Consider the following 12522-nt stretch of genomic DNA (forward strand, 5'->3'; position numbering starts at 1 on the left):
TCAAGCCCGCCCACTGTCACTCAAGGAGCACAGTTGTCGTTGGTCGACCACGAGACCATTTGTTGTTGCTTGACCGTTCAGTCTTCAGTCTGCATGGTCAATGCAGCAGATGCAACAATATGTTGATGACAACGATGCGGCTTTCCATTTAGCTTCTTAATACAAATCTACAAACGTTCTATAATTATACACTATTAGTTTGTTTATCTTACTGTCTGCAAACAGCTAGTTTGTCTGGCTAAAACAAATTGTGTTAGCCGCTAATACTAATCGCTTGTTAGCTGACTAGCTAGCTAGCTAACTAATACGTGTACTGCATCAGAGCAAACATAGGTCAAATCAAATTTTATTGGTCACATACACATGGTTAGCAGATGTTATTGTGAGTATAGCGAAATGCTTGTGCTTCTAGTTCTGACAGTTTAGCAATATCTAACAAGTAATATCTAACAATTCCACAACAAATACCTAATACACATAAATCTAAGTAAGGAATGGTATAAGAATATATACAGTGCCTTGCGAAAGTATTCGGCCCCCTTGAACTTTGCGACCTTTTGCCACATTTCAGGCTTCAAACATAAAGATATAAAACTGTATTTTTTTGTGAAGAATCAACAACAAGTGGGACACAATCATGAAGTGGAACGACATTTATTGGATATTTCAAACCTTTTTAACAAATCAAAAACTGAAAAATTGGGCGTGCAAAATTATTCAGCCCCTTTACTTTCAGTGCAGCAAACTCTCTCCAGAAGTTCAGTGAGGATCTCTGAATGATCCAATGTTGACCTAAATGACTAATGAGGATAAATACAATCCACCTGTGTGTAATCAAGTCTCCGTATAAATGCACCTGCACTGTGATAGTCTCAGAGGTCCGTTAAAAGCGCAGAGAGCATCATGAAGAACAAGGAACACACCAGGCAGGTCCGAGATACTGTTGTGAAGAAGTTTAAAGACGGATTTGGATACAAAAAGATTTCCCAAGCTTTAAACATCCCAAGGAGCACTGCGCATGCGATAATATTGAAATGGAAGGAGTATCAGACCACTGCAAATCTACCAAGACCTGGCCGTCCCTCTAAACTTTCAGCTCATACAAGGAGAAGACTGATCAGAGATGCAGCCAAGAGGCCCATGATCACTCTGGATGAACTGCAGAGATCTACAGCTGAGGTGGGAGACTCTGTCCATAGGACAACAATCAGTCGTATATTGCACAAATCTAGCCTTTATGGAAGAGTGGCAAGAAGAAAGCCATTTCTTAAAGATATCCATAAAAAGTGTTGTTTAAAGTTTGCCACAAGCCACCTGGGAGACACACCAAACATGTGGGAGAAGGTGCTCTGGTCAGATGAAACCAAAATTGAACTTTTTGGCAACAATGCAAAACGTTATGTTTGGCGTAAAAGCAACACAGCTGAACACACCATCCCCACTGTCAAACATGGTGGTGGCAGCATCATGGTTTGGGCCTGCTTTTCTTCAGCAGGGACAGGGAAGATGGATAAAATTGATGGGAAGATGGATGGAGCCAAATACAGGACCATTCTGGAAGAAAACCTGATGGAGTCTGCAAAAGACCTGAGACTGGGACGGAGATTTGTGTTCCAACAAGACAATGATCCAAAACATAAAGCAAAATCTACAATGGAATGGTTCAAAAATAAACATATCCAGGTGTTAGAATGGCCAAGTCAAAGTCCAGACCTGAATCCAATCGAGAATCTGTGGAAAGAACTGAAAACTGCTGTTCACAAATGCTCTCCATCCAACCTCACTGAGCTCGAGCTGTTTTGCAAGGAGGAATGGGAAAAAATTTCAGTCTCTCGATGTGCAAAATTGATAGAGACATACCCTAAGCGACTTACAGCTGTAATCGCAGCAAAAGGTGGCGCTACAAAGTATTAACTTAAGGGGGCTGAATAATTTTGCACGCCCAATTTTTCCGTTTTTGATTTGTTAAAAAAGTTTGAAATATCCAATAAATGTCGTTCCACTTCATGATTGTGTCCCACTTGTTGTTGATTCTTCACAAAAAAATACAGTTTTATATATTTATGTTTGAAGCCTGAAATGTGGCAAAAGGTCGCAAAGTTCAAGGGGGCCGAATACTTTCGCAAGGCACTGTATGTTAGTAAAAATACCAGCCAGCTGGTCTGCGCATGCTCTGAGGACGCGGCTAGGGATGCCTTTCGAGGGTTAACAGGTTTAAATGTCTTACTCATGTCGGCCACTGAGAAGGAGAGCCCACAATCCTTGGTAGCGGGCCTTGTCGGTGGCACTATATTATCCTACAGTTGTCACAATCGTCGAAATAACATTCGGACCAAGGCGCAGCGTGATATGGGTTCCATCTTTAATTTAGTGAAACGCACAAAACAAATAAAAAAGCAACCGAAACGTGAAGCTATGGAGTGCTCACAGACAACTACACATAAACAAGATCCCACAAAAAAACAGTGGGGAAATGGCTGCCTAAATATGATCCCCAATCAGAGACAACGCTAAACAGCTGCCTCTGATTGTGAACCATACCAGGCCAACATAGAAATAAAACAACCTAGATTACCCACCCTCGTCACACCCTGACCTGACCAAAATAGAGAATAAATATGCTCTCTATGGTCAGGGCGTGACAACAGTGGGCAAAGAAGGTGTTTAGTTTGTCTGGAAGCAAGACGTCGGTGTCCGTACGTGGCTGGATTTCCTTTTGTAGTCCGTGATTGTCTGTAGACCTTGCCACATACATCTTGTTTATGAGTCGTTGAATTGCGACTCCACTTTGTCTCTATACTGACATTTTGTTTGTTTAATTGCCTTGCGGAGGGAAAGATTACTCTGTTTGTATTCTGCCATATTGCCGGTCACCTTGCCATGGTTAAATGAGGCGGTACGTGCTTTCAGTTTTATGCGAATGCTGCCATCTATCCATGGTATTGGTTAGGGTAGGTTTTAATCGTCACAGTGGGTACAACATCTCCTTTACAATTCCTTATAAACTCACTCACCGAATCAGCATATACGTCGATATTATTCTCTAAAGCTACACGGAACATATCCTAGTCCGCGTGATCAAAACAATCTTGAAGCGTGGATTCTGATTGGTCAGCATTGAATAGCTCTTAGCATGGGTACTTCCTGTTTGAGTTTCTGCCTACAGGAAGGGAGGGAGCAAAGTGAAGTCATGGTCAGATTTGCCAAAAGGAGGGGATACATCGCAGAAGTTAGAGTAACAATGGTCCAGTGTTTTCCAGTGCGAGTGCTACAATCAATATGATGATACAATTTGGTTTGCCTTTTCTTAAATGTGTTTTGTTAAAATCCCCAGCTACAATAAATGCAACCTCAAGATATACAGTGGGGAGAACAAGCATTTGATAACCTGCAAAATCGTCAGTCTTTCCTACTTACAAAGCATGTAGAGGTCTGGCTTTTTTATCATAGGTACACTTCAACTGTGAGAGACAGAATCTAAAACAAAAATCCAGAAAATCACATGGTATGATTTTTAAGTAATTTATTTGCATTTTATTGCATGACATAAGTATTTGATACATCAGAAAAGCAGAACTTAATATTCGGTACAGAAACCTTTGTTTGCAATTACAGAGATCATCATACGTTTCCTGTAGTTCTTGACCAGGTTTGCACACACTGCAGCAGGGATTTTGTCCCACTCCTCCATACAGACCTTCTCCAGATCCTTCAGGTTTCGGGGCTATCGCTGGGCAATACGGACTTTCAGCTCCCTCCAAATATTTTCTATTGGGTTCAGGTCTGGAGACTGGCTAGGCCACTCCAGGACCTTGAGATGCTTCTTACGGAGCCACTCCTTAGTTGCCCTGGCTGTGTGTTTCGGGTCGTTGTCATGCTGGAAGACCCTGCCACGACCCATCTTCAATGCTCTTACTGAGGGAAGGAGGTTGTTGGCCAAGATCTCACAATACATGGCCCCATCCATCCTCCCCTCAATACGGTGCAGTCCGGTGCATCCCCAAAGAATGATGTTTCCACCTCCATGCTTCACGGTTGGGATGGTGTTCTTGGGGTTGTACTCATCCTTCTTCTTCCTTCCTCATGATCATTTTTGCCCCACGAGGTGAGATCTTGCATGGATCCCCAGACTGAGGGTGATTGACCGTCATCTTGAACTTCTTCCATTTTCTAATAATTGCGCCAACAGTTGTTGCCTTCTCACCAAGCTGCTTGCCTATTGTCCTGTAGCCCATGCCCAGCCATGTGCAGGTCTACAATTTTATCCCGGATGTCCTTAGTCAGCTCTCTGGTCTTGGCCATTGTGGAGAGGTTGGAGTCTGTTTGATTGAGTGTGTGGACAGGTGTCTTTTATACAGGTAACGAGTTCAAACAGGTGCAGTTAATATAGGTAATGAGTGGAGAACAGGAGGGCTTCTTAATGAAAAACAGGTCTGTGAGAGCCGGAATTCTTACTGGTTGGTAGGTGATCAAATACTTATGTCATGCAATAAAATGCAAATTAATTACTTAAAAATCATACAATGTGATTTTTGGGATTTTTATTTTAGATTAGACCTCTACATGCTTTTTAAGTAGGAAAACCTCCAGAATCGGCAGTGTATCAAATACTTGTTCTCCCCACTGTATGACTTCCAGTTTGCACAAAGTCCAATGAAGTTCCTTGAGGGCCGTCGTGGTATCGGCTTGAGGGGTATGTACACGGCAGTGACAATAACCGAAGAGAATTCTCTTGGGAGATAATATGGTCAGCATTTGATTGTGAAGAATTCTAGGTCGGGTGAACAAAAGGACTTGAGTTACTGTATGTTGTTACAATTACACCATGACTCGTTAATCATGAAACATACACCCTCGCTCGTCTTCTTCCCTGAGATATGTTTATTCCTTTTGGCGCGATGCACTGAGAATCCCAGTGGCTGTACCGACTCTGACAGCATATCCCGAGAGAGCTATGTTTCAGTGAAACAGAGTATGTTACAATTCCTGATGTCTCGCTGGTTCGGCCACCCTTGCCCGGATTTCGTCAACTTTGTCATCTACAGTGCCTTGCGAAAGTATTCGGCCCCCTTGAACTTTGCGACCTTTTGCCACATTTCAGGCTTCAAACATAAATATATAAAACTGTATTTTTTTGTGAAGAATCAACAACAAGTGGGACACAATCATGAAGTGGAACGACATTTATTGGATATTTCAAACTTTTTTAACAAATCAAAAACGGAAAAATTGGGCGTGCAAAATTATTCAGCCCCCTTAAGTTAATACTTTGTAGCGCCACCTTTTGCTGCGATTACAGCTGTAAGTCGCTTAGGGTATGTCTCTATCAGTTTTGCACATCGAGAGACTGAAATTTTTTCCCATTCCTCCTTGCAAAACAGCTCGAGCTCAGTGAGGTTGGATGGAGAGCATTTGTGAACAGCAGTTTTCAGTTCTTTCCACAGATTCTCGATTGGATTCAGGTCTGGACTTTGACTTGGCCATTCTAACACCTGGATATGTTTATTTTTGAACCATTCCATTGTAGATTTTGCTTTATGTTTTGGATCATTGTCTTGTTGGAACACAAATCTCCGTCCCAGTCTCAGGTCTTTTGCAGACTCCATCAGGTTTTCTTCCAGAATGGTCCTGTATTTGGCTCCATCCATCTTCCCATCAATTTTATCCATCTTCCCTGTCCCTGCTGAAGAAAAGCAGGCCCAAACCATGATGCTGCCACCACCATGTTTGACAGTGGGGATGGTGTGTTCAGCTGTGTTGCTTTTACGCCAAACATAACGTTTTGCATTGTTGCCAAAAAGTTCAATTTTGGTTTCATCTGACCAGAGCACCTTCTTCCACATGTTTGGTGTGTCTCCCAGGTGGCTTGTGGCAAACTTTAAACAACACTTTTTATGGATATCTTTAAGAAATGGCTTTCTTCTTGCCACTCTTCCATAAAGGCTAGATTTGTGCAATATACGACTGATTGTTGTCCTATGGACAGAGTCTCCCACCTCAGCTGTAGATCTCTGCAGTTCATCCAGAGTGATCATGGGCCTCTTGGCTGCATCTCTGATCAGTCTTCTCCTTGTATGAGCTGAAAGTTTAGAGGGACGGCCAGGTCTTGGTAGATTTGCAGTGGTCTGATACTCCTTCCATTTCAATATTATCGCTTGCGCAGTGCTCCTTGGGATGTTTAAAGCTTGGGAAATCTTTTTGTATCCAAATCCGTCTTTAAACTTCTTCACAACAGTATCTCGGACCTGCCTGGTGTGTTCCTTGTTCTTCATGATGCTCTCTGCGCTTTTAACGGACCTCTGAGACTATCACAGTGCAGGTGCATTTATACGGAGACTTGATTACACACAGGTGGATTGTATTTATCCTCATTAGTCATTTAGGTCAACATTGGATCATTCAGAGATCCTCACTGAACTTCTGGAGAGAGTTTGCTGCACTGAAAGTAAAGGGGCTGAATAATTTTGCACGCCCAATTTTTCAGTTTTTGATTTGTTAAAAAGGTTTGAAATATCCAATAAATGTCGTTCCACTTCATGATTGTGTCCCACTTGTTGTTGATTCTTCACAAAAAAATACAGTTTTATATCTTTATGTTTGAAGCCTGAAATGTGGCAAAAGGTCGCAAAGTTCAAGGGGGCCGAATACTTTCACAAGGCACTGTAGGGACTGGACATTAGCTAGTAATATACTCAGAAGCGGTGTGTGGTGTGTGCGCCTCCGAAGTCTGACTAGAAGACCACTTTGACTCCCTCTCCTCCGGCGGAGTTGTTTTGGGTCGACCTCTTCAAAAAATTCAAATGCCCATGGTGTTGAGGACAAACGATCGACTTTGGGTAAGTGGTATTTCTGGTCATAGTGCTGGTAAGTTCACGTCACTCTGATATCCAATAGTTATTCCCGCTGTATGTAATAACACTTAAGATTTTCTGGGCTAACAATGTAAGAAATTATACATAACAAAATGAAATAATGCAAAGGACTAGAAGGACTTCCTAAGGACTAGGAACGAGGCAACCAGTTCTAGCGTAGGCCTACATCATCATGTTGTTGGTGCAACAGTATCTTCTATATCAGAGAGGAATAGGCGAAGCAAGACTATGTTAGCTCCATGAAGTAAGAGATAACATTTCATCACAGACTTTCTAAACCCGGAGGTGCAACATTGCGAGACTTCCGGAAATGCTTGCGAAACAGACCAAACAGCCCAGGGTTTGAGAAGTCAATGAGAAAAGTGATTTTTCCCCCCTTTCTTGTGAATTTTCTAACAATCTAAAGGCAAAACCTATATTTGAGCCAACGTCTTAAATAGTTGAACATGTTATGTGTTTTGCTAGCCAACATCGCCATGACATTGTCTGCGTGTGTGATCAGCGTTATCAGGGATTTCTATCTTCATACTGTACTGTCTTTGATTTTATATAACCAAATATATGGTCCCACTCCCCTGGGAAACACCGAACAACACTTTGGTTTCTACCCTGTCACAAGAAAGCCTACATAGAGATCATGTTAGTATTCTTATTCCTAATTCTATGAACACCTCCTAGGCTTTTTCATTAATTGTCATGTCAAACAACACTATTACATTTGAACTATAGAATTAGAATAATCTTTCTATTTCCATGATTCCAACAGTTCACCCACGTGTTTTGATCTAAATTGCAAGTCAAATCTAAGTTGCAATATTTGGTTAAAAATAAGGCCTAGATTGTTTGCCCATGTTGTGCAGCCCTACGTGGCAGTGTGGCAATGATCTCAAATAAGATCAACTTTTTGTCATGCACAACTCATAAAGCAAATGTAGAACTTTTATTATAAAACACTGTCAAATACCATCCAGAAAATATTGTAATATGATATTTTGGCCATATCGCCCAGCCATAGAGTGTGTGTTAGTGTGTGAAGTGGAATGTGTGTGTATTTTAGGGGAGTGTTCCATCCCTCACAGGTCAGGTCATATATCGTTCACTGGAAACAGTATGAAAATCAACAATGGAAAAAGCATAGAGTTTGCCAAGTCCCTGCACAATCACTAATGTCAACAAAAGAGCTGTGTCAGTTAAACAAAAAGAGCTGTGCAGTGTGTGTGTGTGTGTGTGTGTGTGTGTGTGTGTGTGTGTGTGTGTGTGTGTGTGTGTGTGTGTGTGTGTGTGTGTGTGTGTGTGTGTGTGTGTGTGTGTGTGTGTGTGTGTGTGTGTGTGTGTGTGTGTGGCCGTGCATGCGAGTGCGTGCACAAGGCTATATAAAAAAAAACAACATAAAACCATTTATCAGTTATTTAACCGGTAGCTTTTGGAGAGGTCCATCCATACGTCCATGTTGTTAATTTCACCGACGCCGACCTCTCCACTCCCACTTCATTATCCGAATGTGTGTTGCTCAAATAACAGTCCTCCTACAATTGTCTTAGACTAGATAGTGTGTCGATTCCACCTGCACCAATCTGTCTCGTATCTTGCAAAGGGTAATGTGATAGATCAAAAGTAATCCGGCTACCTAGGTAACATCTTTTGTTGAACCTCATTATTGTGCTTCATTGAGCAGAATTTTGGAAGTTTGGCTAGCATAAATTTATCCAACAGCTGACCCAGTCACTGAAATTATCTTTGACTGAAACGATGCTGCTGACCAACCAGCTACCTACTTATGTAACTATGTAATGGAGCAGCCGCAAGCATGAGCCCGAGCAGCAACTTCATTACAAGCATGAGCGTGGGAAGCTTTTGAGAATTCTGCCAGTGTTGCCGGGGACATGGATCTGCGTGGCTGCGACTAGTTTGGGGAGGGAAAATTTGCAGGCACCCCAGTGACCACAACCACTAGAAACATGAAAAGTAATTTGTTATGTAGTTGCATGCAAGTAACTTGCTGAGGACTGAATCAAATGTGCTCTGGCTAGCTGTGACTGTTGGGGCTCCATCCTTTCGAACCCCTGCCAAGAGACCTCTTCTATCAACAAGTGCTGCGTCAGAGTAAGAATGACAAGATGAAGAACGCCTTACAGACGTGGAAAGTTGTGCATCCTGACGTAAATGATCTGCTCCTACTTATATGGATTATTTTGTATATGTTATCTGCAAATGTTTCTCTAAAGTTATCATTTTAATGCATGAATCATCTAGCTAATCTGTTTGGCTGGCAAATTGGCTGAACCATGCGCCGATTGAGCAATGTCTGTTGTCCCCTCCAGAGATTGGACAGTTTGATGAGCCAAGCTGGTGATCCATTTTCTCCCCATTTGTGGGCATAGTGTCCATCAACAGGGCACGGATATCCTCAGCCTGAGGACTGAGGAGGATGTGGTCAGAGGGAGAGTTACTGGGTGATAAGGGATTTCCCGAGGCATGCATCTAAAAATATAATGGATGGGAATTATAGTTAGCAGACTACTTCATTGTAAGTCAGAAACTTAGTTGTGCAGCTGTAAAGATATAGCACATGCACACATTCACCATGTCTACCATTTTGAGCAAAAAAACACGAGAGCTCTTGTTTATGTTGATAATCAGAGAAGACTGAACACTTCAACATCTTCATGTTATCAACCGCTAACACTAGTGTCGAGCGGGGTGAAATCCCACAGAGGAGAGGACAGAGGACACGAGAAGTGACAGAAGACAAGTAACAGAGGAGAGATGAGAAGACAGGAGAGACAGATGACGAGCAGAGAAGATAGGAGAGAGAGGACAGGAGAGACAGAAGACAGGAGAGAAGTGACAGGCGATAAGTAACAGAGGAGAGACAGGAGAGACAGACGAGAGGACAGGAAACCATCTATGAAACCGTCATTAGAAAGCACATACACCACCAATAGAAGAATCAACCATTACACCTCCAAAAGTTAGCTAGCATTAGGTAAACGAGCATAACGTCAGGTAAACGAGCATAGATAGCTTGTAAATCAAGCCAGTTATAGCTAGAAGTCAACAGGGTTGGTAGATTACTTTCTAAATGTAATCCGTTACAGTTACTAGTTACCTGTCCAAAATTGTAATCAGTAACGTAACTTTTGGATTACCCAAACTCAGTAATGGAACCAGATTACATTCAGTTACTTTTAGATTGCTTTCCCCTTAAGGAGGCATTAGAAGAAGACAAAAGTGTATGTTACCAATTGAATGACATCTATTGCAGGATAAATCAATGTTAACGTTTACGTAAATTATATCTTTACATTGAAAACCAAATCAGAATTCCATGCAGTCATTGCAACAAATGTTATATCCCTTGATCTTCATGAATATGAGTTATTAGCCAGCCATATGGAAGTATAGATTAGCCAAATTATTTTACCTGAGCATAACCCCAAAACTAAAGACTTAATAGCCAGCCCTACTCTATTGCTTATGATTATGTTGTCATGGAGGACTGATTGGCCTAGAAAAGCTGAGGGATGGGCCTAGAGAAATGTAACCACTTTTAGATTAATAGACAGAGCTATGGATGCAAGAACTGATCATCCATGATATCAAAATTATTGTTTTAACCATGTAATGAGGCCCTGGCCCTAGCTCTCACCCTCTGATCCAACAGGTCCCAGAAGTGCTCAATGGGATTGAGATCTGGGCTCTTCGCTGGCCATGGCAGATCACTGACTTTCCTGTCTTGCAGGAAATCACACACAGTAGGAGCAGTATGGCTGGTGGCATTGTCATGCTGTGGAGGGTCATGTCAGGATGAGCCTGCAGGAAGGGTACTACATGAGGGAGGAGGATGTCCTACCTGTGACACAGCATTGAGATTTCCTGCAATGACAAGCTCAGTCCAATGATGCTGTGACACACCGCCCCAGACCATGACAGACCCTCCACCTCCAAATCGATCCCACTCCAGAATACAGGCCTCGGTGTAACGCTCATTCCTTTGACGATCAACGTAAATCCAACCATCAACCCTGGTGAGACAAAACCGCGACTCGTCAGTCCTGTCTGGTCCAGCGATGGTGGGTTTGCACCCATAGGCAACATTGTTGCCAGCAATGTCTGGTGAGGACCTGCCTTACAACAGGCCTACAAGCCCTCATTCCAGCCTATTGCGGACAGTCTGAGCACTGATGGAGGGATGGTGCGTTCCTGGTGGAGCTCGTGCAGTTGTTGCCATCTTGTACCTGTGATGTTCGGATGTACCGATCCTGTGCAGGTGCGGTTACACTTGGTGTGCCACGGCGAGGTCGATCAGTTGTCCGTCCTGTCTCCCTGTAGCGTGGTCTTAGGCATTTCACAGTACGAACATTGCAATTTATTGCCCTGGCCACATCTGCAGTGCTCATGCCTCCTTGCAGCATTTCTAAGGCACGTTCACGCAGATGAGCAGGGACCCTGGGCATCTTTCTTTTAGTGTTTTTCAGAGTCAGTAGAAAGGCTTCTTTAGTGTCCTAAGTTTCCCTAACTGTGACCTTAATTGCCTACCGTCTGTAAACTGTTAATGTCTTAACGACCGTTCCACAGGTGCAAGTTCATGAATTGTTTATGGTTTATTGAACAAGCATGAGAAAGTGTTTAAACCCTTTACAATGAATATCTGTGAAGTTATTTGGAAGTTTACAAATTTTCTTTGAAAGACAGGGTCCTGAAAAAGGGACTTTTATTCTTTGAGTTTATATATCCAAAAATGGATGCAGGAACTACAGATTGAACCTTTAAGTCTATCAAAAGGGTGTGAGTTGGAACATTAGGCCTATGGGTTACTTATTTTATCAGTATGAATTAGATTGAGCAATAAAAGCCCCACATATTCCTTGGGTTGGGATTCGCACTATGCAGCTGCAGCAAGAGCACATTTTTCCCCGGCTGTCCACTGGTTTCAAAAACAATGATTGATAGACAGTTTAAACTCCTTGAATTCAACCATTATTGGGTTCAAATACACATTTAGATTTGTGAACAGTCATCCACTACAACCACAATCCATAAGGAGCAAATAGCTAAATGAGAGAGCAGCAGTGTGATCCACATCAATGCACTATGTAGAAATCAATAAGTGATATCCGTATCGCCGTAGACAACACCAAGCGTTTATTCAAGTTGGATCAACTTTGGATGCTGACAGCAGTCACACCATTGGAAGACATTATAAAAGGGCACAAGGCGAGACCCAAATGCAGACAATATTCATTATACCAAAAGGGTTAGGCGAGAGTTCATAAACCAGGTCAGAGTCTAAACAGTACCAAGGGATAGGCAGGCTCGAGGTCAGGACGGGCAGGGGTTCAGTGAAAAGGTCAGAGTCTAAACAGTACCAAGGGATAGGCAGGCTCGAGGTCAGGACAGGCAGGGGTTCAGTGAAAAGGTCAGAGTCAAAACAGTACAAGGGGATAGGCAGGCTCGAGGTCAGAAAAGGCAGAGAGGTCAGGCATGCGGATTCGGCATCAGGACAGGCAAGGGTCAAAACCAGGAGGGCTAGGAAAAAAAAACAGAGACTGGGGGGGGGGGGGGGGGAAGAAAATAGGCACTAAGAGAACCGCTGGTTGAATTGGGAAAACAAGACAAACTGGCACAGAGAGATAGGAAACAAAGGTAT

At 42.7% G+C, this 12522-nt stretch overlaps 1 long non-coding RNA gene across 1 annotated transcript in view; it reads left to right on the forward strand.

Moving 5' to 3' along the window:
• LOC110500418 overlaps nt 1-12522 on the forward strand; it is a 42734-nt gene that overhangs the window by 14627 nt on the left and 15585 nt on the right. The window lies entirely within an intron of this gene.

Source organism: Oncorhynchus mykiss, chromosome 21 (assembly GCF_013265735.2).
Source record: "Oncorhynchus mykiss isolate Arlee chromosome 21, USDA_OmykA_1.1, whole genome shotgun sequence".
Classification (NCBI taxonomy): domain Eukaryota; kingdom Metazoa; phylum Chordata; class Actinopteri; order Salmoniformes; family Salmonidae; genus Oncorhynchus; species Oncorhynchus mykiss.